The sequence below is a fragment of the Ammospiza nelsoni genome, chromosome 3, assembly GCF_027579445.1.
Source record: "Ammospiza nelsoni isolate bAmmNel1 chromosome 3, bAmmNel1.pri, whole genome shotgun sequence".
Classification (NCBI taxonomy): Eukaryota; Metazoa; Chordata; class Aves; order Passeriformes; family Passerellidae; genus Ammospiza; species Ammospiza nelsoni.
The window spans coordinates 62947502-62974333 of NC_080635.1; the positions used below are offsets into that span (position 1 = coordinate 62947502).

General features: G+C 40.9%; 1 protein-coding gene across 1 annotated transcript in view; it reads right to left on the bottom strand.

The window, feature by feature from the left end:
- RNF217 (ring finger protein 217) overlaps positions 1-26832 on the bottom strand; it is a 63888-nt gene that overhangs the window by 32520 nt on the left and 4536 nt on the right. The window lies entirely within an intron of this gene.

Below are 26832 nucleotides of genomic sequence, written 5' to 3' on the forward strand. Positions count from 1 at the left end.
ATTTGTGCTTGATGGAGCTACTCCGAGCACACTGCAATTTTTCCAGAGAGCATTTTCAAATCCAAACAGAAAAGTTAATTACCCTGGCAAGTGCAATTATTAAACATACTCTCTCAGTGTATGTACCATTGCTACATACACCACAAAACCAAACACAAGTCCTAACTAACTATGTCCATTTCATACTTTGGGTGTAATGGTGAGTGCACCAGTCGTGGCTCACAAAGGCTGTGAGAAAGCAGACAACAGAAACATTGGCATACTGATTCACTGCAAAAAGACCTGGGAATCACAACACAGGGAAAAAAAGTCAATTTAAGATCAGCAGCTCTGACTCCAGAACCTTGAGCTGGTTCCTGTTCAGTACACTCAGTGCCTCTGCAGTCTGCTTTCAAGAAGCTCCTTACACGCCATACTGCACATGCAGAAAGTTTTAATTGAATTTGGGGCTGATCAAGCTAATACATTTCCCCAGAACGCATGAGTTGAAGGTTTTAAAAAACATGCACCCTAACAACATTAAAAAACCTTAATAAAAACCAAACTAAAATCAGACAAACAAACAAGTTTGAGGTTAACAGGGCAGAAACTGTTGCTGATCTAATGAGTCCTGATGGTCCCAAACTGATCCATATGGTCAGAAATCCGCAATGTGTTTCTAGAGCTCCTGGATCCAAGAACCACACTGGACCCAGCCCTGCACCCTTCACACTTGGCAGGCTTTGATTGCTTGGACTCCATGCCAAAACAGCAGATCCTACTTGCTCTGGGAGCACCACAGTTGCATTTGCTTGGCAGTGAGCCCAAGTTAATAAACCCTGCTGGATCCTGAGAGTCTGCAATGACCCAGCTAGACCATGTTTGTGTCCGCCCCAAGTGATTTTGAATGAGTGAGCTTTCACTGCACAAGTGCAGCTGACCACCAATTCAATTCCTTCCTTATAGAGTATCTCCACGAAGAGACAAAGGGTGCAACCAGCATCTCTTTCCAGGAATTACTATTTGAAGGTTGGCAAGTTTGATTTCCCCACACTGCTTATTCTTTAACATCCTCAATTAGAGAAACCTGCTGAACAACACAGTAAATAAGACAGAAACACCTCAGATCTGGATACAGATCTCGTTGCTGCATAGTGGTACCAGAAGACACAAGGACTCCACTAATGCAGTATTTAAACTAAAAAAGGAGGTCAAAACCCTAAAAAGCAACACAACACAACCCTGTCATTGTTGCTTCAGCAACTGCGCCACATGAACTCTACTGAATGATAGCTCAGTCAGGAATCAGAGGATTAGAAGAGTCATTACAACATGGTATCAAATGCAAGGTTTATACTGATTAAAAAAAAAATCCTACTGTACCACTTCTGTTCTCTCAGCAACGTAGCTAAAACTTAGGAGAGAAAAGAGATTAGGTATATGTTAGAGACAGAAATGCAGGGTGTGGATGGTGGCAGTGAGTCTCAGACCAAAGCGGAGAACACCCCAGCAAGCCTTGGTGCCCTGAGAAGCCTTGGCTCATGGCACAGGCAGGTCAGGATGGAGGCAAATCTGTCTGCAGTACGGAGGAGAGGCAACTCCCCAGTAATACACCCATTCTTAGGAGGGAAATTCCTCACATTTAATTTACAGCTCTAAAAGGTGCGCAGAGCTCTGCCACATGCAAACAGTGCCAGGCTCAGTTTGGCTTTTACACAGACGGGTACAGGAGGAGTATGTACTCACTGACATAAAAAAACCAACAAAAAAATCCCCCAAACCTCACATACTACATGCTGGGGAATGCCAGCATTTTATACCTGTAAGACACTGACTCACCTGCAGCAGCATGTAAAATTGAAACCAAGTATGTACTTAAAAAGCAGACAACAATCAGTACAGCACCACAGAACACAAGCATGCTCAACTAAGAGAATAATTTGTTACAGAAACACAAAAAGCTGTTGCACTAGGATTAGCATCAGCTTTTGTTTACGCAAGTATAGGTACACTTTAGAATCGAAGAGTAAAATTAATCCCACCTATGACTACATCATTAAAAAAAAACAAAGTTAAGCATTAGGGAGGTATTAAAAGAGCCATATCTTTTTGCCAGGAGTAAACTAAGCTACAATGGAGCAGCACTACATAATGAGAAGATGCATTGTATCTGACAGTACTAAGGCATTGCTTATATTAAATGCTAGTTAGAACAAACCTGCATTTATAAAACCAAGGAATACAAAGCTCAACATTTTCTGTACTTCATGCGCACACAGAATATGATTAATATATGTGGTAAGAGTCAGGTGTGGTTTCAGTGTTTATTTTGAAAATATGTTTTACACCCACTTGAAATAAATAATTTTAACCTCTGTAATAGTTTCAGCTTTTCAAATTTGGCAAAGACTGAGCCTTTTCCTGTATTTTGAATGGGATTGAAGTGAACAGAGCTGGCTTGCTTATTAGCAGTAACTTCAAAGGAGCCTTGTCCTACCAAAACAGTCCATCTTTGTGCACGAACATCAGCAATTGATGGAAGTATAGCTTTAGAGGTAGCCTGTCAGGCTACCTGCTGCCATGAACTCAGGTACATGCTACAGAATCAGAAAGGAAAAACAAAGTAAAAAAATCTGTTATGACACTGGTACAAATAACTAGTTTTATTATTTTCCTTCATTTTCTTTTTGTTTTGCAGAGTCTTATCCCTTCAATATCAGCTACTCACAATGTCAAACCCCCAAGTTTTAAGAAAACCACTGTGCATTAAGAACTTTAGAACCCTCAGTATACAGAACAGCATGGTGTACTTTCACAGCATGAGGAAGGGCTCATATGTCTAAGAGCAGCTGAGCTGCAGCAGTGTTAAATGTCAGGCAGCATCCAGCTCTTTTACTCAGTTGTGCTTCACTTCTGTAAAGCATCTCAGGAGGGGACACTCTGCTTACAATTCAGAAGGAGAAAGCAGGCTCCAGCTCCTTTCATCCTACAGAAAGGCAACATTTAAATTATCAGGAGAACAGTATGTGCCTCCTCCTGCCAATTCCTGACATTTCATTTGAAAAGTGTTTTTATTGGCGGGTGGTAGGGAGGAGAAAGAGTGGGGGGAACAGAGACAGGACACATACATGGACTCTACCCTGATTTACTTACTGCCCAAGAAAGCAGTGATACCACCAACAGAAAACAGAAGGCAAGATACTTTAAGTCAGAAAATCATTTCCACACCCTGAGTCTTCTTTCAAAGGAAATCTTTGTTTCAGATTTTGCACAGAAAGCAAAGTTCAAACTAGACCAGATTTATACCTGTCATCTGGCCTGCCCCAGGCTGGATGTAATGTGACATTTGCAGGCTGTACTTGTGCGGCTGTATTGCAGCTATATTCCTTAAGTAAGGGGCCATTCTATTTTATAACACATATCTACAAACAAGCATTTTCTAACTGAAACTTCTCTCTTAGTTCAGAGATGCACATTTACTCTTAGTTCTTAAAGCTGAAAGTGAATGCAGCCATGCCAAATACACACTTCTGTAGAGAAATTTAACTTCTACCAGTGTGCCACATTGTTCCCTGTAAATGACCAAGGAAGTTATGCATTAAAAAAAATATTCTGGAAATGTGCAGATGCAAGGGAAGGGACAGTATAGTCTAGAGGACTTTCATACTCTAGGTAAAGAAACAACTGGATTAAAATTCCCTTTACTTATAAGCAAAATCCTATTCCTTTCTCCTATTCCTTTCTAGTTCACTAGAAACATTTCTTCCTTTTTCACTGGTAAGTTACAAAGCAGCGAAGAATTACTTTTCTTGTACATTTGGAAAGTGTGTCATTATCAATTTATTTTCTTTCAAAAAACAGTACTAGTTTGTGGAAAATACTTGAAGGAATCACCACGATTCAGAACTCCACAATGGCAGGTAATAACCAAATGAAATCAAAGTAGACATGATTCAAGAAGTGCAAACCAAAGCCAGTTCAAACTTTTACTACACATTTTGCACCTGCCTTTAAGGCATTTCTGGTTTTCACATTAACTTCATCAGTTTGGATCCCTGATTTGTGCCAGCAATATCCTGGCATTCTCCATCAAAATTCTTAAAAAAAAAATCCTGTGAAATACATTCTCTTTTTTCAGTTCATTCCTCCTCCCTCCTTGCTCTCAAATGATACAGATCCCCAGGGGTGCTGCAAGACAAGCAAGAATAAACAGCTAGAACTTATAGTAATTAGATCAGCAACTACTTAGGTTGTGTCACTACCAAAGAGTAAAAACATCTTCTGTTTTGTGTGTGTCACCTCCTCCACAGAACATTTTCACACAACTTCTTGCCTGTTGTTCATCACTTCACAAACCATACTCCATAGGGTGTTTCACTTTTACTCCCTCTTTAATTCATTTCTCAACAAACTTGCAATAAATTAATTCCTGAATGCCTGTCTCATTCAGTTGGTCTCCCATCTTCTCTGACAACCATCTGTAACATCACTAAGAGTCATCACTCCTCTCCTCAGGAGGGAAAGGCTTCACTAGCCTTTATCAGTGCATGTATCACTGTCCTCAAAAGGATCCAGAAGGCATTCAAAATAAAACATTTGATCTGTCATTAAGATCATCTAAAGGCTATTTACTATTAACAAAGGTTGAACCAGAGTCTTTTCTATTGTGGCACTAGCTTGGGCTCGTGAGGATGCTCCCCTTCACATGTCCTCTGGGTCTTTGCTCTCCTTTCACAAGCACCATGCCTGTGGATGCAGCCATGACAATGACACCGTGACTCCTGCTCCACGTAACATTCAGAGAGTGACTAAGGCACAAATACTGCAGGCTGTAGCAGACACCACCTCTTCTAGTCTTGACAACAATTTGGTCTCAATGAGTTTTGCATTAGTTACTATACTGTCAGCACAAAAAAAGACACAAAAAGAAGCAAAGTCTCAGGACCTCTGAAGTACTTGTCAGTCCCTCATCCTTCAGGTGAAAGGCACTCACAAGCAAGAAGCTGGGAGAGAATCTAAGTGTACAGAACTGCATCCAACCACCACCAGCACCATCAAAGCACCTTTCTGCTCCAAAAGCAAGTCTTCTGAATGCTTTACAAAGCATATTTAAACACAGCATCAACTTTAATTCTCAAAGGTCATCTAGTTTTTACAACTTTAGCCACAGGCCAAGACTGCAGCTTCATTCATAACTCTGAGGACCACTGTCAGGAGCACACTTACACACATCCATGTCCCCAGGAGCACTGTGGAATGGTGCAGCTACACACCAGCGAGGGTCACAGCCAGCACCACCTGTGTGGGAAGAGACCAGAGTGGCTTTAGCCCCAGAAACGACCCAAAACTTTAACTGGCAAAACTGTCCCTGGCTGCCTGGAGCAAAACCCCACATTATTTTGTTTGTTTCCCATTGAAACTTCTCTTTGACTCCACAGTCACATCTACAACTCTTCTAAAAAAACTCTGAGGATAAACTAGAAAAATATTCTTCAGAATGCACCTAAAACACACCTATTTCTTAAATGCCTCTCAATTTGCTTTCTCATTTGATGACATGGTGACACAATTCTACGCCTTTTTTCTTCCACAGAACTAGACATTACCTGCTCACATGGATCTGATATCAACAGAAACATTTAGATTTTCTTGTTCTCACCACACAGAAACAGGGTTTCAGAAAATTACTTATAGAAAGACAAACTAATACTGAAATTCTCCTTTGCAAAAAGTGAACAATTATCAACATGGAGAGCTCTCCCTTTTTGTCTTTTCATCTTCTGTTACTTCACTGAGTGAATTAAAAAAGGAAACAATTTTATCTCAGCATTGCATTTAGAAAAAGTGCATTGCATTAAATCATGCCTCTGCCTGCTACTACTCATCAATCTGAGTGCACATCACCAGCAAGCATGGAGGTTATCTGCTCTCTGCTCTGGTGTTCTGAAATCCACAATGAGCTGAAACCCAGAGCAGAGGTAAAGCTCAGTCCCATGCCTGGACAAAACCAGGGCTGGTACAGCTGGAATGGCTGCCCATTGAGCTGGGTCACTCCCTGGCAAAGATGTATGCCAGAGTTACACCAACTGACTAGTTAGAGACTGACTAGCAGAATGCTTCATCTTGCACTCTCCAGGGCTCCCAAAGGTTGTCAGAGTTACCTTTCACCTTTCCTCCCCACACATGTGTGAGGGCAGAGGGAAGGGGAAATCCCAGTGGAGCAAGTTAACCTGGGAACAATAATGTCAGAAACTGCAAACCTTGGAGGAATCTAACCCAAACCCACAGCTCTCTCATTCATTAAGGGAAGAATGAAAAGCACAAAAGCTTTCTGATTTTGCCCAGGTGTGCATATTACTAATGTAAGTATGCTTATGCTGATTTTTCTATTCCTTAGAACACAAATTCACTTTTATTAAAAGATCCAAAGATGCTCTTGAAAGAAGAGCTTTGAGGACAGCAGAACAAACCAGATACCTGCCCTTTCTCAGCTGGAAAAGAGAGGCAGTTGCTCCTGTATGGGAGAACAAAAGACCCCATATTAAAACTGAGCAAGCGCAGGGAGGGAATTCAGAAAAGAAGCAAGGCCCAGGAGACCATCCATGTACCATGATAAATTTAAATAACCTGGGTATCTCAGGAGTGAGCCCTGCTTGGAGGGTCTCCGTAGCATTAAGAAATACTACTGCAAAGTAGCAAAGAAGCAAATAGTACTAAAATGTAGCAAAGAAGCAACACCTTCGTTGTAATGGTGGTGGTTTGTTAGGCTTTCAGCATGGCTGTAAAAACATTTCCCATGCCTTTCTTAAAGATGGACAGAAAGTTAACATCTGTAAGATGATCAGAAGGCTGGAGCACCTCTCTGATAAAGACAGGCTGAGAAAGTTGTTCAGCCTGCAGAAAAGAAGGCTCCAGGGAAACCCTAGGGCAGCCTTACAGTTCCTAAAAAGGGCCTCTAAGAGAGCTGGAGATGTTCTAAACTGCATGGAGTTACAGAACAAGGGGTAATTTGCCTTAAAACAGAAAGAAGGTAGGTTTAGATCAGATATTAGGAGGAAATTCTTTACTGAGAGGGTGGGGAGATACTGGCCCAGCTTGCCCAGAGAAGTTTTTGATGCTCCATCCCAGGAAGTGTTGAAGGCCAAGTTGGACCAGGTGCTGGGCAAACTGATCTAGTGGGTAGCATCCTTGCTCACAGCAGAGGGAATTGGATGATCTTTAATGTCCCTCTCAATCCAAACCATCCTACAGTGAAAAAACATGGTCTCAACCTTCACTTGGAATCACCACTTTGGTCTTCATCTGGAGACAAGAAAAATCCATAAACGGTGAAAATTTATCCTACAGTTATTTATGTTGAAAAAGACAAGATCAAAAGTCCATTCTTCTGCTATTCTGCTATGTAGTAGTCAGGTTCCCCCCAGACATGAAACCTGAAATAGGCTCCTGAGCTCCCATTTGCCAAGCAGTATTTTATTTATTTCAAATAAAATTGGGCAAATCACTGTATATTTGCACAATGAATTCACTAACCTGTATTACTGAACCTCTAACACAGATAAGCCAAACAGATATCATCAGCAATAATCAATCAAGCCTTGGTTTCTCCAACAACAGCTGCTGTTATGTTTTACTGTTGTACCCACAGAAACACTTCATGATGCTTGATATTTTTCCAATAGAAAGTGGTACTTAGCATAAAATAAGAAAAGCTCTCATAATCAAGCAAAGGAGGTAAGAGAAGAATACTCTTGCTTATCTCACTATTACATCCCCAAAGACAACTACAAAATCCGACAGAGTTGGCATGGATGTGGGTGAATAATTAAAAATAGCAAGAACTTCTAACACAAATGTCTCAACTATTCTCTTCATCAACCTGATTGTCTACATTCCCCTGCCCATAGGAAAAAGGACACACATTTTATAGCTGTTCCTAAACTGTCCTGCTTTCCTTCAGAAAGATACCTACAACTAGTTTCCATGCCTTTGCTAGTTTTGAGTTTTTGAGTTTCCTTGTGCATGTATTAATAATCAGTATTTTCACACTTGACTATCAGACATAAAGCCAAATTGAGCCCTGTTTACATGATGAATTTAATAAAGAAACAGGAGAGTTCATAGGTACAAGCAAAAGGAGAAGAAAATCTGAAAAGTATTTTCTAACTGGCAGGTCATTGTCAGGAGAAATAGTAGACACTTCTTAGATTCAAGGTATAATGTATGATGTTAAAATACCATCAGTTGTCTTCCCCTACAAACAAGGTAACCTGCATAAATTTCTTTATGTGATCAAGTTGTTACAAAAGAGCTAAGTTTTGATTTATAAATAATTACTTTGCCCTGTTGAAAGGTACCCATCTCATTGTACCAGTACCAATCCACAACACAGCTGGTTTTGATGAAAAGCAGTGCTAATAAAAGGTACCATGAAGTGACAGAAATTGGTAACTTTTACATGGCTTCACTGATGGATGCGCATGCTGACCCATTTTCAGGAATAAATCCAGGAAAGGCTAATGCAAAACAAACTTCCAAGCTTCTCCCCATATGCCATCACTTGGATAAACTAGATACTGTGCTGTAACTCCAGTGTCACAAGTTATTTCTCACAGTGCATTTTATGTTGAAACCACATTTCAATTCACATTCAGTGCAATGACGGATACAGCCACCACAGGGAGCAAACACGCAAGATAAACAAGTGCAAGCAGCACAGCCTTCTCCAGGGAGCTGAGGCAAAAGCTTAAACAGTGATTCTGATCCATACTTGGAGAAGCAGAACTGAAGTGTCACCCCAGCTGGGAGCAAATTACCCAAATCACCAAAGAGTTAAACTCCTACCTAAATACCTCAGCAGAAACCTATAGCACAGAAGAAAAAAAATCATCTTATGAAAGTTGAAAGTACAATTCTGTCCCACAATTGATCTAATCCTGTAGAGTGCTGCACTCATCTGGTGCACAGTAACTTTTAAACAGCTTAAAAAACCAGCCAAGCTGTGAGAGTTAATTCTCCTGATGATCAAACTCTGGCTGTAATTCTAGGGTTGTTACTGTGTCAGGTCAGTCTACCCAAGAATCTGACAGAATAGGGTCCCCACTGAAGCCGGAACTTCAGATTGATTAAAGGACAGTTTGTGTATTGATTGCTGCAAACCTTGTTTGTCAAAAGCAGCTAGAATCTTTATACAATAAACTCATTAGAAACAGCAAAACAAGGGGGGAAGCAGACAATACAGGTCTTGTATACTAGGAAAATCAAACTGTAACTGTGTTTGGAACAATATATTAAACTTACACTCTCTCCTAAAGCAGAGAAAACATGAAGCAAGTTCATTTGAATTCCTAAGGGCAGTACTACCTGCTGACAAGGCAATTAACATACTCATTTCTGCATCAGCAAGAGGAGAAACTACAACTTCCTATTTTTAACAAATTCTCTTTATAAAGACAAAACAAACCAAACCCACTACTAGTTATCTCATGTGCTCTTTATATATGTAAATCTATATTTAACAGAAAAGTATAACATAACATAACATAACCTTTACTACAAACCTTTCTCTATTTCAAAACATTGATATGTATTTGACAAAGATGTTGCAAGGTAAGAGTTGTGTTTTGACAGCCTGCTTTTATAACGAGGCAAAAATAAACAAAGGTAGAGTAAGTCAAGTGCTTACTTGGGAGACTCAGGGCTAAAATCTCAGTCTTAACAGTGAGGAGGACATTTGATTTGTGCATTGTGATCAGATAAGGCTGTGTAATTCTTGTATGCAGGAAAAAAAAAAAAACAACAACAAAACAACAGAAACACTACAAAAAGAAGGTTCCTTTCCCTGCCTTAAGTTTTTAATCACTTTGAGAATAGCAGCAGGCCCAGATAGAGGATTAATATGGAAAGATGGATAACTGTTGTTAACACTGAATTCGGGTCCCTGCAGTCATCCTTTTTGGCTGGTTAGAGAGAATGACCTAGAACAGAAAAGAAAAAGAGGACTCCTACCAACACAGACTTCTCTTTCTGGATGGCATGCCAGGCTTACCCCGTAACACCAGTTTAACCCAATGGCTCCAGTTAAGTGATCAAACACACCTATTTGGACCTGAAAGGTTTGGGGTGCAGGTCCAGAGAGACCTCTCGCATAGCAGCTGTTCCCAGTATCCCTCCCCTAGTCTCACACCCCTTCAGCCACTTCATCAGGTCACAGTCAGCCAAGACTGACATTATCTCAGACTCCACCATGACGAATGGATAAAAATTAATGGAAGAAGTCAATGTAGCCTTCCCTACTTACTCTCTCCTTTAGAGAGCAATTGCAAGGCTGCAAGGAGAGAAGTTTCAGTTAGCCAACACAGGAGACTCAAGTGTTTTTAAATTGAGTTTTTTAATTGATGAAGCAGCTGAATTTATTCCCCCTGTGACACATGATCACTAGTTCACAACCCAAGAGAAAAACGGGAAGCACAAAGACAAGGAGAGACTCTTGCAGAGGTAGCAGGCCACCAGTTGTCTTACCTGTCATGTCAATCAACACCTTCAGATCAAGTACCAAGCACATCTCATGTTAACTGTGTTTACTTTTAGGAAGCTACAAGCCCAAAACATGCTCAGCAGCTCCTATCAGTAAAAAAGAAAAGCTTAATGGCAACCAGAGGACCAGGCTGGAGGAGTGCACTTGATCACTGCCTCCATGTGAGTCTAAGCAGCAGGTGCCAGAATTCCTGTTCTCCAGAAAGCAGCCTGTATTTTGTCATAGCTAGGTGATTGCTAGGTTTGTGAGTACTAAAGTATATTTTCCCATTTTGCACGAATACTTAAAATTCATGCTCAGCACCACGCACGAAAATTCGTCACTGAGCTTCAGGTCTCAGCCCAGCATCTGCCCTAACGCCCATCCCAAAGCCCTCCAGATGGTCTTCATGCTTCCACTTCTGTAGGCACAACTCCTGCTCTCCTCTCAACTGTCTCCCTGAAGGATACAAGAGTCTCATCTGTAAGGCCAGAGCAAGAGGAAATGTTATGAAGTAAGTAGGTTTTTCAAGATGAAGAAATACATGACTTGTAATAAAACAGCTAAAGTTAATAGGTAACCTCAGAAACTTAGGGCCAAGAAGCAGGAAGGAACTCTACCAACAGCTGTCACATATGCTACAAAACACTGTGAAGCAGCTGACTACAAGAGAAAAACAACGATTACTAAAAGATATACTATTAACAGAACATCTCATTAACTTGACATACATTGCAAAATGTTTTTATTAAATATGTTTCATTTTTATATTCCAACAGTAAATATGTTACCTTTGGAGAATCCAAGTTAAAAATGGTTATAGTAGGAGAAACTCCTTACAATTAGAAGAAAACCACTACTTTTTATTTCTGAAGGTACTGCCTACCTCTTTGCAAACAAAAATAAAATTCAAACTTGTCTCAACATCACCCTCTGCAATAAACCAAAACCCAAAATGGATTATTGAGTACAAAGGTTTAAAAAATGATGAACAGGTCATTAGACACCTGGATACTCCACTTCTGCCAGCATTAAACTTTTGGGGGGCTGCAGAAACTGGTTTGTCATACTGAATTTTTATAGAAGCATTTTTGCAGTACCAGAAGGTAAGATTTTCAAATCACCAGAAAGGACTGGGGACCAGAAGATGGACAGGTGAAGTGAGGTGAAGAAGGTATCAAGCCAACTAACTACATGCATCTCCACTTCTGAAGCCACAGACTCTAGCAGTAATTGAATCCAATACCAGTTGAGGAAATTCCAGTTTCATTAATTATTTCCAAAGAATTCATATAGTCCTCAGTGGGAGAAAAGCTATTAAGTAGGAACTGAAGCAGCACAGGAGTAGGAGTTACAAAGCACAGTAACAGAACACAAGAGGGTTTGTACACAAGAACATAGACCTCCAATTCCAGATTTTGTCAGACCAAAAAAAATGGACCAACAGATTTCGTGACAAAGAGACAAGCAGATAAACAGAATGATTGTTAGCAAGGAGGAGAAAACTTTTCAAAACTATCTGATTTACATTTCCTTGATATTTTCATTGAAATGGAAACATCCCACATGATGTCAAACACTGACCTGTCTAGCCAAAATATTAGTTTTGTTTCAGATTTTTAATGGGATAAGAACTATTGTTTTCTAGAAAAACAACCCAATAGTTCTTCTACATCCTCCCACTGTGATTATTCCCTATGGTTAAGCAATCATTGACCACCACTTCCACCAAACAAGCTTCTCTAGAGGCCTGGGAAGCTGCAGTGATTCATGTCAGAAAGGGGAAAGAAGTTGCAGCTTTGATAGCTTGTTTGGGGAGAGGAAGAAGAGAAGAACAGAAAATTCAGGAAGAAGAGGGACCCATATCAGGCTTTCCCAGGAAATCCTGCCTTTCCCATAACCTGCATCTTTTCTCTCCTGCAGTTTTCCCCTTGAAAATAACATCCTCTTGCCTGACATTCATGGGGGATATAGGTCTAGTTTTCAAAATTTTCTGAATCCACCTACTTTTACTGAATTTAATAATACACACACAGGCTGGCTCACCTCTGAACTGTTCCAGCTGCTCCACATTTTCATCATCCAGTGATGACTCTGCACTTGTCAAGTCTCTTCTTAGCCAGCATCAAACAGCAGAAGCTGCCACTAAAAGCTGCTGCTGTTGCTATGCAGGAAACTGCTGCCCCAAAGCACACTGACTTTTTGTCAGTTTCTTTCAAAATAAAGGCAGGAATATTTGTATTTGTGACTAAAGTAATAATCAGCTGTATTCTTATGCATAGAGTAACCTAATTATAAAGCCATTTTAAATAATGAGGTCTTTGGACTCTTCTTTCAATCTGTGCTGAAATATCTGTCTAGTAAAATATTTTAATGTAACTATGGTAAGAATTATAAGAACTATACAGTAAAACCAAAGAAAACACTCACATATAGTTCAAGGGGAATAGAAAAGTACCTGAGCCCTTCAACTGATCAATGATTCCCCTAAATGACCACTTACATATCAAGTTTTCATATGCAGAATAATTATGCAAATTTTGCACAATAAACAACTTAATACATATGAGAAAGTCCGACAAAACTATGCAATTCAAGAAAGCAATAAACATTATTAAAACTATGAAAAAAATGAAACCCCATACCAGTGCTAATTTCCATACACTTGCAACATTTTGTGTCTCTAAAGTACAAACTGTTATGCTTAAAAGTGCAAAGTTACATTTCTGTTTGATTTCTCATTTGCAAAATTGTAATCAGTAAGAAAGAACAGGATAGCAAGTCTACACAAAGAAAGATAAAACAAATCGTGAAAGCATTTTTTAATGTGCCCCTTCAGCAATTTCTGCACACCAAGCCTCCAAAGAAAATTATTCATTTCTCATAACAGAATATAAATGTCTTGCAAGTAAGAATGTATTTTTCCTAACACGAGCCTGACTGACCTCAAAGCACAGCTCCTAGTGATTTTGAGTGTCAAAGGTGAGTTCACAAACTGAGTCACTGCACTAAGTGGTCATCTGTGAGAAGTCCCCAGGGACTCAGCTGGGATCACCCTGGAGGGCTCTAATAGTACCAGAAAGGGGAAAAACTGACAACACAGTTCTTCTACTTCACTATTACATTATTCTCTCTCATCTCATACTCATGAAAGTTGTAATAATCCTCTACTCCTCAAGAACATTTCTATGTGAGACTATCAGCTTCTACACACTTTTGTCAGCAAGGTGGAAATGAATCCATCACATACAGAGGAAGAAAACATAACCCTTGATCAAAGGGAATCGCTACTGCGAGTAGCGGGCAGTTACCCCATGCTGATCAGCTGCTAGGACGGTATGTGCCAGGAGAGAGCACATGCCAGGCACAGCCCTGCAGCCTCAGCTGCAGCCTGCAAGCACCCAGCCCCTCCTCATCCTGCCCTGCATCTCTTCTGCTCCCTGCACCAGGATTCCCACACACCACTCTGGTCTCACTCCTCACCAAGACAGACAGTCAGCCTTCATCCCCTGCATCAGAAGCCTTACTGGATATCCATTGGATGTCCACTGGAATGCAGGCTGCCCTCAGGACCCCGCTGTGGCACAGCATCCAGAAACAAGGAGCCCTGTTCCATGCAATTTAATCCACCACAGCATATTACATGGGTACAAAATTGCCAGCATGGACAAAAAGTGCATCTAGTTTCAAGTCCCATAGGACTGGGACACCTCAATGCTGTAAGAATTAGGGAGTTAAGCCACCTAATGAAAATATCTGCAGCTAATATATGGTGAAAAAGTGCAGTTAAATATTTCATTCCCTGTGTACAGCATTTGCAAATATGAAGACAAACATCCTGCAATACTGAGTTTCTCACTCAGTCACTGAAACACCAAAGATTTTCAGTGAAATAGCCTAAATGTGACTTGTTGGGGTGGGGGTTGAGCAGGGCTTTTTTCTTTTTTTGGTTTTTTTTTTGGGTTGGGTTTTTTGTTTATTTTGTTGGTTTGTTTTTTCAACCACAGGAGCAACCAAGTAAGTGAGTTTCTCCAAAGCTCACACTCAGAATTCTTCAAACTAACTGTTCACTCGCATCTCCCCCATAGATTCAAGTAGGATGGAACATTTCTATCTGGAAGAAACCAAGAAAACCTAGAAGTCTGTGTTAGGACTCTTCAATTCTAACAGCAGACAATAAATTGCATCTGTGATGCAAAAATGATTATTTTAGAAACCTAAAAATATACTTGCTGAATTCTCAAGGGACTTGACATTATTTTCCTCCTTAGCTATGACAGCAGGCAAATATCTTAGGATGGAAGATCTTGGATTCACATCCTACATGACACTAGACATACTGCATACATGCAGCTCTGAATACCACACTACAGAACTACTTTTAAGAGACCCTTGGAAAGACCCATTCAATAGCAAATCTGAATGCAATACAGCAAAGAAAATCTGGCCAACCTGCAGGAATTGCTTGAGCTATAACGAGAAAAAAAGTCCACAAGAGTAGACTAGGACTTTTATTCAGACCCCAAAGATGGGGTCTAAAGATGGGGGCACCCCAATTCTGCCTGTATTCCAGGAACTTTACATTTACTCATGTGTGCAAATTCAGAGAGCAGAGAGTACCTAACAGCAGGAGTTCAAACACAGAAATCCAAAAAAGAACATGAAAGGAGAAAGGAAGTAATGCAAAATGTATATATTTCTACTTTCCTTAGATGAGCTGTAACTTAACTTTAATTATCATCATATTCATATTATTACCATAAACAGTGTAATTCAACTGTTTATAGGTTCAAGGAAATTTCAGCAATCAGGTACCAGTTCCCCAAATTTACAGTTTCTGTGGGGGAAAAAAAAAATCTGGAATTTTGCAAGTTTGCAGCTAGTTTCACATGAAACAATACCAAAGCAACAGGTTTTTCCCAAAGAGTTACAGTAAAACTGGTTTTTAAAGTAGTTTGAACTGGATCCACAATTAGGCATGATTCCAAGGATTTTTCACTGTGGTCACCATAGGACAAGTATGACTGAACTGCTCTCCTAATTCTGTTTTTCCAGTTTAAACAAAACCCAGAAATCTAGGAGCCATTACTTGTTTGCTTGGGTCTGCACCATGTAGTCTTAGCACAGCTAATTTATATGTTATACAACCCAAGACATAATATATGCAGATAATTTCTCAAAAACCTACACCCCCCCCAAAAAATTTCTAAAATGTGAATAAGTTATGAAAACAACAGTATGCCAAAACAACACTAAATTTCTTGATGCCATGTGATGTGTTCTGTAAGTTGGACAGTGAGAGCTTCTCTGTTATTAAAAAAAGCCCCTTTTTTTTTTTCTGGTCTCATTAGCGCAGCCCTACCTGCCCAGCTGTATTAGTCACTTCCTGACCAAGGACATTTGGACACCTAGATGGCATCAAAACACCTCTTAGTCCATCTAACACAGTATAGTAGAGGTTTAACTGGAACATTAAAGCTGCAATTGGAGTAAACCTGTCTCTTGTGACATCACACACAGGAACTCTACTGCTTTGGAAAGATTAGATCTTTGTCCCAATGCCCTCCTACCCCAACCAACAATTCTGTTCAAAGATAGGAGGAGGAAAAAAGGAAGGAAAAGCTGATAAATTAAGTCTTAATCTCACAGTTATTCCATACTCCTATAGAATGGAATCAAGCTTGAGAGGTAAGAAAAGGGAGAACAAAATCCATCTCTTCTGCTACTTCAAGGAGATGGAGGCTGTCTTACAAAACCTTTGGTAAACACCAGTGCAACAGTAAGATAACACTACATACTTACATACTTCCAAATTTCACAATCGTTCCACTTTGCAAACAAAATTATTTGTATAATAGAAGCACAAAGCTACTGAGCTCTGTCTTCAAAACCAGCGTGCTGGAATCACAGCTGAATAACAGAGTAACACAGGCTAGCCCAGAACTTCTGCAAGCCACAAGGAACAACACTTCCCATGACCATGACTGCTTTGAACACAGTTCAGTCCCCTCTCCAGCAGCATACACTGCAGCAAGGAACAGAGAAGCCAGCTGTACATGATGTGTCATGAAGGTTCAACCAAGTGTCTTAGCTGAACACAACAGAGTGACAACAGCAGTGCAAAGCATGGACAGCTCTCAAGGAAATCCACCACCTTCTCTAAAGCTTTCATCATAGAATTACAAAGATCCTCCTGCAAGGAAGTCTCTCTCCTGGGCAATTAAACATTGCCAGGAAGAAAAACAAGACAAACAGTTCAAGACCACAGAAATAAGAAAAGTTCACAATTGAGTAATTTTCACTTGAATGGCACTGATGAACTATCTATAATGTAACCAAGTTTGTCCTCAATTCTATAAACCTTTTCAGAGTGCTACTACAAACACACTGTATGCAAAAGGGCCGCTGTGAAAAGGAAACTGCATTTCAAAAAGCTCCTGGCAGGGGAAAGGAAACTTATCCAGGAAAGGGAAGAGGAAAGAGAGCAAAAGTTGGAAGCTGGTGAGGACAGAGGTCACTCTCCAGGATCTTGACAGCACTCACTAGATAAGCATGTATCTTTTGAAGAAGCTCAACTTCCTGCCATAAATAAAGGTTTTATAATCCACTCAATATGTACCAGCCAGCCATTTACTTCTTTTCACCCATCTTATTACTTGGGCAGTAGCATTGCATTTTTCAGATGTTTCAACAGATCATTACACAAGATATACTACTATCTGATATATTCCAGAGAGAGCTTCCATCAGTTTTTTCCACCATGGTTTACATATATGAAGAAATCCATTAAAACTGTCAGAAATATTTTCAATGTTTCAACACCTGCTATTGGTGTCAGCATATGTTAGTTTTCATGTTTGTGCAAGGTTTGTTCAAATCCAGAAGTAGGCTTGCTGTGATCCAACTGGTGCTCATACTGATTACAGAGCCAAAATCTGCATCTATCAGTGCTTCCATAAATTTGTCTTTCCAGACAGACTTCAGTGGTGAACTTGGAGACATGAAGTGATATAACCCTGCAGGACACCAGTTTAGTCTCGTGTAAACCTAACTTAACAAGAACTGAATAAAAACAATTATTTCATGTTGCACAGTCTTCAAAGGTGCAAACATATACAGAACATTAAAAAAATAAGGCATGTATGCACGGCTACCAAGCCTCTAATTCTATGCAGTATTTATTGATTTTTCCCTGTGGATCTAGCTCCTACATAAAGCAGCTATAAAAAAGAGCACAACAGCTTCAACAAGCTCATCTAGACAGTTTGCAGATGTATTTCATGACAAGTACAGAAACTCAATGTTTACTGCATCTCAGCAGCAAAGCCCTCCCTATGTACACCAGGTCAGGCATGCAGCCAGGACAGATGTCACAACAACCCCCAATAAACCACCTTGCAAGTATCCTGAGATTCCAAAGAACTACCTGGCATCCAAGATAAGTACTCTAAGAATGCCAAAATCTTTCCACCAAACTTGACATATACTGGTATATAAAACTAGAAGGGAAAAAAAAGAAAAAGAGAAAGCAACAACTTAAGAGTGAGATACCAGGAGATAAATCCAGAATGATAATGCTGCAGCTTGTCAACTGAAGCACACAGCTAACAAACAGACAAGGACATTCAACATCCAGCAACTTCCTTCCAGTAATTTACAGCAAATTTGCCCAGGTGGTAATAGTTTCACAAAAAAAAGTCTTTTTCAAAACAGACCCCACGCCCAAATCACATGATTTCGGAGATTGTTTTTCACTGTTACATAGCTCCTCCACCTTAACCATCTGTTCTGTTCATTGTTTCAATGTAGAAGCAATCAGTGGAAACTAAAACAATCACTGGTCTTTGCTAAATGCTCTCTCTCACAAGTTTCTTTATACAACAGCCTGCATGCATTCCCTTGGAGAGTTATTTCACAAAGGCATCCTCTATAGCCTAGGTCAACTCGGGTAACACCAATGCAGTCTCTCCTCTGCCAGCAGAGGGAAGGAACTGCGTGAAAATTGCTCTGATTCAGCCAGAACAGTCTAATCAGAAACTGTCTCAAAAACTCGGGTTTGAAATTTATTTGAGAGCTATTTCCCCTAAAACCAGTGTAAGATGCTTGACTTCACCTTCCATACAAACAAACCAATGCCAGATACAGAGCACTGTTTGAAGCGTGCTGCAAGCAGGTACCCATTGGGCATTACAAAGTATTTTACTGTTTGCAATGGTCAAGAAAAAAGCAACCCCAGACAATACAACTCTTCTACCATTTCCTCACTGGACTTCAGCTTCTCAACAAAGTGCACTGAAAAGCCCTGGCTGCCTTACCATCTAACTGAGCCAAATTCAGCACACAGTGGGGCCACAAGGAAAACCCCTGCTTTTGAGAGTACTGAGGGTGCTGGCTTTGCGAACTGCTCTGATACCACACCTTTCTTCATGATTTCAGAGACTGGAAAGATGCTCCCAAATCCCTCTGATAGAGGCTCGTACTGATTTCCAGCAATTCATTGCAATTTTTAGAGTTTTGTGTTGTGCCAAAAATTCTTTACAAGCGCCTACCTCAACCTCTTGCATTTAGACAGAACAGTTATTTCTTCTCCCAGTTCTGCTTATGCTCAAGTGGAGAATTCTGCATCTGCACAACAGCTCTTTCCTCCTTGCAGTCCTCCTTAGTGCCCTTTTTCTTAAACCTGATTTATTGGCGTTATAGCACCTGGTTTGTGGGGGGGAGGGATTACAAGGGTGGCCTCTGTAAGAAGCTGCCAGAAGCTTCCTCCATGTCCGGCAGAGCCAGTCCCTGGTGGCTCTCAAGATGGATGTGCCGCTTGCCAAGGCTGGGCCCATCAGAAATGGTGCTAACACCTCTGGGGTAACAGATTTAAACAAGAGAAAAAGAAGTTGTTGTGAAGATGTAATTGTGGCCAGAGAAGAGCAGAGCGAGGATGTGTGGGAGGAACAGCCCTGCAGACACCAAGGTCAGTGCAGAAGGAGGGGCAGGAGGTGCTCCAGGCACCAGAGCTGGGATTTCTCTGCAGCCCACGGTGCAGCCCATGGTGAGTCAGGCTGTGCCCCTGCAGCCCATGGAGCTCCACAGCAATGCAGAAACCCACCTGCAGCCCACGGAGGAGATCCATGCTGGGGCAGGTGGATGCCTGAGAGGAGGCTGTGACCCCGTGGGAGACCCATGGAGAGAGGGGCCCCTGCTGCAGCAGCTTGTCCTTGGGGCACTGCACCCTGTGGAAGTGCGACCCATTCTGCAGCAGTCTGAGGAGGATTGTTGTCTATGAGATGGACTCAGGCTGAAGAAATTAGCAGAGAACTGTCTCCTGTGGGAGTGATCCTACAATGCAGCAGGGGAAGGGTTCCTCTCCCTGAGTAGGGGTAGAAACTCCTGATGTGATGAACTAACCAAAATCCCCACTTCCAGTCTCCTAGTTCCCTTGGGTAGGAGGTGGAGCTGGGAAGGAGGGAGGGGTGGGAAGATGATGTTTTAAGGGTTTTATTTTGCTATTATCCTGCTCTGATTTTGTAAGCAATAAAATTAATTAATATCTCTAATTTGATTCAGTTTTTTTTGATGGTATTTGGTGAATGATCTCTCTCTGTCCTTATCTCAACCCATGAACCCCAAGTATTTTCTCTCTCCTGTCCAGAGGGACTTACCACATACAAGTGCCCCACTGCTCTCCTCTCTGTACTAGAGCCTCAAATTGCATTCAGATTTTTAGTGGTTTCATCATTATCAACCATTTACATCATCTGCCATCATTCACCGAGATCTGCTGTCTCCTCCTAACATTCCAACAGCTGGACAAGCTCATACTTGAAAAATAAAAATAATCAAAGACCTCTTCCTTGCTCCTTGTTTTCACCGTAGGGATAGATAAAATTCTCCTACGTGGAAACTCAATACAGAAGCACAATGATAAGCTAGTATCATAAAACTTATTGTCTGGTGCCAGTTCATTACTGATGCAATTAAATGGGACTCCTGCTCTCCTCTCCTTTCTCCAAACATCTCAAAGCTGCTCACTAAAAAACATGCTTCTAGCCTGTGAAAGCTGTAGTCACAGCCCAGTGCACGTGCTAGAACTTTTCTAAAAATCTAGATTAATTTAAAAAAGAGGCTTAAAATTTTTATGGGTCAAAAGCAGTACACCTACAGAAACAAAAAAATCAATTAGAGTGGAAAAGAATATGCTGGAATAGTCATTATTTTGATTGTCTTCTCCAACAGAAACATTAGGTCTTTTACTTACAACAAGTAAGGTCATACTTTACTTGGTTTAAGTACGAGCTTATACTTACACCGTATGACCAAGCTCAAAAGAACCTTCACTATCAAAATTTAATTATGCATACCAGTTCTTCCATGACAGTGCCATACCTTGCTCTGTTGTATGCTTTTAAATGTCATATTCAATACCAATGTGCATTTTGTGGTTTTGCAGAAAAAAAAATCCCAAACAAAACAAAACACCAAAAAGCTTAACACTCCTATCCCCATGCACAAAAAAACCCCCAACAAAACACAACTCACACAACAAAACCGCCAAATTTTTCTATAATTTTAAGTTCTGCATCTTTTCACTTGTGATTCAAACAGATCAGGAACAACAAGAGACTTCCTTTGAGAGCTCTGTGGTGCAGAAAAAATTTCTCTCCAGAAAATAACAACCATACTTGGCATTGCTTGGCTGCAGCAAACTAAAGCCGTTGAAACAAGCAAGATCAAGAGAGAGGTTCCTCATTTGCAACAATATTCACATGAAAAATTTCACTTGTAAGACTATCTTCAGCATAATCTATGTTACAAAACACATGAGGATGCTTTAGAATTCAGCTAGTTGAAAGCTCATATGTAATGATGCCACAGGCAGTGGAGACAGGACCAGTGGATACCAGCCTGGGCTTGACTGGGCACCTCAGAGCTGGGAGCAGCTTGAGTCACTCCCTGGACCCTGTCTGTCCAAGAGCTGTGGGTGCAGATGCACCTTAGGCACTGGATAAGCTGTAACTTCCGTCTGGATTGTGAAAGAGGAAATGATGCAGCAAAAGGACCAAACTGCAGTTTTGATTCCACTGAGCTCAAATGAAAACCCCCATCTACCACCTTTGTGAACATGTCAATTTCAAATGTTTTGGTTTGACAGACGGCCACAGTTGCCAAAATAAACTGCTCGACTTAGCACTTTATTCAGTACCACCTTGCGGTGAAATAAACATTTGTATATTGTGCATAACACAATTAGAAGCTGGGTATGAATAAAAGAAGCAAAAATGACTGTGAAAGGTTACTTTTTAAACCAGATCTTTTTTTCTGATGATGGATCGAATGATGCACAAATAGAAGGGAACAAGTAGCAGACTGGGGTAAGCAGCACTGCTAGCTAAAATCACTGTATACCATCACCTTTAGACAAGTTTCCTTTTCTTGACATGGAGAGAAAATAGAATAAGATCCAGAACTCATTTTAGATCCTTAATTTACCAGAAGAGATAGTCTGGCCTTGTCTGACAACCTGTCATGGCTTGGGTGAGGTTCTCATGAAGCATTACACTCTGGGATAATTCAGGTAGGATTTGATGAGTGGCTTTCACTGAAAGAACAAATCAAGCCTTGACATGAAATACCTACTTTGCTGAGACAAAAGCACTCAGTGATGTCCATCAGTAACAGCTGCACCTCACTGCAAGGAAGATTTCTATCTTACTGACTGGGAAGATGCTAGTAATTTAAAATACAGTAAGACTTCCAAATAATGTCTTGAAAGAATTGATATCTTCAGAAGCTTGAAAATTACTCTCTAAATGTTACTGAAAAATACAACAAAAGCAAGGCTGAATTTACTTTCCATTGTACAAATGAGTGAAAATTTCTGAGTCTGCTTGATTTCCTCTTCCCTATGTAAGACAAATGGGGACCACCAGATAAATGCATACATTGAAATATCCAGATTTTAACACTGTATTGCACTTTTGGCCACTTTGAGGCCTAGGTGCACCTGTATATGTCAATATGCATAAATGTCTAACAAAAACAACACTTAGACTGAACTCCAGTGTTTCACAGCTCCTTTTCTAACCTCCATATAGATCCGTTCATCACAGAAAAACATACCAACATGTACATTCCATAGTTGGTATGCAACACTAGGCATCTAAATACTGTGAGCTATCATCACTCTTTTGCAGATCCATCCATTCCAAAGAAGTCCAAAGTTGCACATTCTTTCCCATTTTTAACCTGCATGCTAATGCCATAAACTTACTAAACAGTTTCCAAGCTACTGCACAACTGAACTGCACATGCATGTAAAAAAGCACTGAGCAATTTATATGCTTGCTCCTGTGAGGCTTCTAAGGGGACAAATTTTACACTGCACAAGTGCACTGGAATGGAGAGGCATAAGATGTCCTTTCCCCAGCTAACATTCCCATAGTGAGCAACATTAAAATGGCTGAAAGGTTAAGGAGCCCCTCCCCACATTTCCTTGCATCCCTACAGCAGCAATAGTACTGACTGCAGTGAAGGACATTATATTCTTTTTGCCTCTGCAGGGAAATGGCACCTCACAGGCACTCTGTAATCGTGTCACAGATGGGATGTTTTACCTACCTACTCCACCCACCCTGCTGCCAATGGGGTATAGAAGTCTTCCAGCAGCTCAGTAGAACACTAACCCATTATTTTCATGGAAGTTCTATACTTTAAACTGAGTTTAGAATCCTTACTATTTTTTTTTTCTTTTTTAAAGCTAGATTTATTTCCTGCCTACCTCCATCCAACAGGAAACCAGAAAAAGAGCAAGTCCCATTTCACTTTCTGGCCACCATTTACCAGAATAGCTGGCCAGTACTCAGCTGCAGCTTTAAATAGAGGCCAAGGATCCACCCTACTTGGAGTCCACCAACCTTCACAATTCCCTTTTGTTTTATGAAAGCTCACCCTGAGCAAGTCCACCTTCTGGAGCAATCCAATTCCTACATGATCATCATGCCCTTCCCATCCCAGCAATCTTCTTCTCCCTTTTCTTCCTTCCTTGTATTGTGTGAGCCACCCCACAGAGCCACGTCACAGATGAAACAGTTTGGATGGGACTTCCCTTTCCTACAAGCTAAAGGGACAGAGTCACTCAGATCCCCATCCCACGCCCCAAGCTGATACACCATCATTCCTACAAGATCAGGAAGCCAAACCAAGTAAATCAGAGAGGCACCTGCCTTTGCTGCCATCCATATCATGTTAGTGGTAGAAAACAATACACAATGGCATCAGGATGACTAAGCTTGAGAAAATAAAACTTTGCCCTTTCTATTTTCCAGTACAAAATCTTATATTGTTCGTGCTGTACTTAATAAAAATATCACTGTGGAAAATTAGTGCTCTGCGGTCTACTTAGCACGCTTGTAAGGAAATGGAAGTGTGACAGACTTGGAAATTTCTTTGCCTTTTCATGGACTTCTAATCTAGAAACTGCACAGCCTTTCTCACAATTAAATAAGTAAATGAGAGCAACAGCACATCTCAACAAGGCTGTAAATGAAAATATACATCAATCTCAAATCAAAGCAGTGAGGCAGCATCTAAGGTAAATAATTGGATGTTCTAAGGACTTGAACATGGAACCTAAGCCATTTCAGGTTTAATTCAAAATCTGGCCTAAACTACTGTTAAACTTCTGACCTTCCACACTGAAATCCATAAAATTTTCTTCTGAGTAAAGCCTTGAATTTTTCACCCTAATTTTAACTTCCAAGTAAAATTAATTTCTTTGCCTTACCAAAAATTTTTCAAGTACTTAAAAAGGGACTAAAAAATTAAATAGCCTTTTCATGACAAGGCAAATTTGTCACTTTTTCCAGTACAGAAAAAGTAGTATTTGGCTAACAAAACCCTATAGACAAGGACTTTTTTACTTTTAAAATATAATTAATCAAGAAAATACTTTAAAAAAAGGAGCAAGAGAAACATAAGCACAAGCAGATAAAGCATACAGAAAGGCAGATAAACCTGTGTGGCTAAGTAATGTACTTCTTCAGGGGGAAGCCTCCAGTTTGAGTTCTTTTAAAGAAATTACATCCCTTACACCTCTTAATCATTTTGACAATGTACTGACATCCTGGCCATTTAAAATACATACTTTCCTCGAGCCTGGCTGGTTTAGACAGCAGGAAGCAAGATATTTGTACAAGAAGAAAAGAGGAATGAAGGGCCAAGAGGCCCCAGAGCAGTTGGAAGAACAGTTGCTCTGGGTGGAGAAGCAGTTATGGGGCAGAGGTGAGCTGAAGGCCTTCCCAATCCTCATTTAACTCCTTCACTTCTTTTTGTTTGGGCAACTGAACACCAACAGTCCCCTTTTCAATTCATTTAGTTTTACATTTCCTGGACTGATTTCATACCTGTGCCTGGTGGCTCCTGTGAACAGCTGGTGGGGGCAGTGGGAGGGAGGGCTGGCAGCAGATCATCTCCTGATGGCTCAGCCTGTCTGTGGTCCCCAAAGCCAACACCACCCACAGACCAGTGAGGTGCAACACACTGGCTGTGAGACACAGCTGACAAGGAGGGCTTCTGCTTCACAGAAATAACACATTTTCATATTAGGTCTCAGTCCCAACTAAAGCAAAACTGGTTCTCCATCTCCCACTGCAATTTCCCATTCATAGGAAAACCCTACACCTCAACCAACTTTACTATCAGCATCAGCCAACTCATGGTATCACCACAGCACCCACCATTTACCCTTACCACTTGGTACCAACATCAACAATTTCATGATGCCACTCATCCACCCCTCAGGAACTGAGGCCTTTCTCCATCAGCAAAACCCTTCCTGCAACTGTTCAAACATGACACCATCTATTCTATTCTCAGTATCTTAGATCCCAGAGTTTTACTAAAAATGTTCTTTGCTGTAAGAACAGCCACTCTCTTCCACTTCACTTCAGAACAGCATGGCTAAGAAAGGACAGCCACAACTCCAGCTCTACACCTGCCAAAGACTTACCCAAACAAGAGGAAGTGATAGCTAGCCACAAAGAGTAAGCTTGAAGCTACTCCTGCACAGGGAACAAACATACCACATGCAGTGCCCATATGCTGACAGAGTACCTAGGCCTACACACAATGGGAACTAGGCTGCATTATCATTCAAGAACATTGCTCAAAACTAGTTTTCTTTAAAATTAATTTCAAACCATATTCATCAATGCTAGATTTTGTAAACTGTTCCAAACTTAAGTTTTGGCACAAATTGGATTCACCAAGAAGCATTCAAGATGGACTTAAATTCTGCCATGTATCTTGTCAACTTGAAAGAGTTGAGAGAAGTAACTCAATCTTAGAGGGACCTGGGTAACATCCTGAACTGCGACATCTGCCTATGCAGCAGCATTTTCATACTGGTACTGTATACAACACATGAGGAGAGCACTACAGACTTTCAGAAGCTGCTTGCTGAAAATGTCACGGTATTTTAGGTGCTCCTGCAGCCTATAGGCTGCTTGCATCTGATGGACCAAGTCTATCTGCCGCCTTCTCCTCGGGAGCACAGCCAGCTTACAGTGGCTGAGGCTGCTGATTTGGTTTAGAAAGCCTGCAAACCAGCAGGTTCTTTTCTCCTCCTGCACCTCTCTTCCTCCTTTGGAAACTTCTGCATTCTTGCAATGTCAGCTGGAGGGGTGGTCGCTCACCCTGCCATGACCTCCTGGCAGGCACTGTGCAGCCGTCCCAGCAACTCGGAAGCTGGTGTTAGAGCAAGGTTTTAGATTAATTACTCTTGCAAACAGAGAGCTGCTTCTGCACTGAATGACAGTGGCCCTTCTGAGCTCTGGTTTGATTCAGGGCACAAGCAGCTCATTAACCATCAGATGATTCAGCACTTGGTGCCTACATTTCTGCTGGCTGGTTTTCATCAGCAGACTACAGCTTTGAAGATGTATCATTTATATGATACCATCAGACACCTGACGAGACACAGGTGTCAAGGCCCTCCAGCTCCAAGCCAGTACTAGTTTTATGTGATGCAGACTGCTCTCCAATTTTACTCTTCACATTCCCCACAAAAATCCTGATGTAACAGTCAGCAGATTTTTTTCTCCAGCTCTTTCAGAAAGAAATGATGCACAGAAAAGAGAGGGGTCAAAAAAAAGATCTCAGGTCACAGACAGAGAAAGACTGAGGTCCTGAGCAGAGGAAGGATGATCTCCACATTTCATGATCAGAAGAAAGAAGGATTTTTGTCCCACCAAAGCTAAACATGCACAAAACGCTGTCAGATGCAGTCCTTCCCCACCCCCAACCATTCCTTCTGATTTACTCATGGCTACTAATCTCATTAGAGTTCC